Genomic DNA, 1034 nt, shown 5'->3' on the forward strand with positions numbered 1-1034 from the left:
TTGACACGAGATAGCAAACATTAGCACAATCTCCACCCCTGGCCCAGCATAGCTTAGCATAGCGTACTGTCTATGTGTACTGTAGTAAACGGCTAGCGTAGCATAGCGCAGCATTTCGTACATAAGCCTAGCAGAGCCTGAAGAAAATCAAGGATGCATCCCTTGTCAACTATGCCCCATAGCTATGGAACACACTACTGTAGATATCACAGAAGCCAGCTTGCTAAATATTTTTTTAAAGAAAGCTAAAAACATATCTCTTCACTTTATCCTGAAACAGGCCAGAAACCTTTTTTTGCACTGCTGCACTTCTTTTTTTTCTTTAAGAAAATCTATCTATCTATCTATCTATCTATCTATCTATCTATCTATCTATCTATCTATCTATCTATCTATCTATCTATTATTATTATAATTATTATTATTATTAATAATAATAATAATAGATATATATATATAAATATCTATATATGTATCTATAGTGAGCTTGGCCTAGCATATCCTAGGGTAGTCCAGAGGTTTGGCCCCTCTCAGATGGACCCTGCTATAGTCAGAGGAGCCTGGGGACGTTACAGCACACTTGGGATGATTGATTTGAGTCTTTTCTGATCAGCTGGTTTTCCATGTAAATTTCACTACGCTAAGCGTGCTCTGGCAGACGTGTTCTGTGGGGAGGAGGGAGGGCTTCCCGAGCCAACGCCAGAGCTCTTAATCGCTCATTAATGCCTTTCCCCCCTCCTGTCCTCCACCTGCTCCCTCTCCTCTTCCTCCCCTTCTCCTCCTCCTCCTCCTCCTGCTATTTCACTATATGATGACATCAGCATACAGTTCTCCAACATGACTCCCTACAGGCATGTCCTCTGAAACTAAGGGATCAGTCAGAGTGCGTGTGTGTGTGTGTGCCTGTGTGTGCATGTGTGTGTGTGTGTGTGTATGTATGTGTGTGTGTGTGTGTGCGTGTGTGTGTGTGTGTGTGTGTGTGTGTGTGTGTGTGTGTGTTCATGTGTACGTCTGTCTCATATGCTAGCCCAGCC

This window comes from Borostomias antarcticus, assembly GCF_949987555.1.
Source record: "Borostomias antarcticus genome assembly, chromosome: 16".
Taxonomy (NCBI): Eukaryota; Metazoa; Chordata; class Actinopteri; order Stomiiformes; family Stomiidae; genus Borostomias; species Borostomias antarcticus.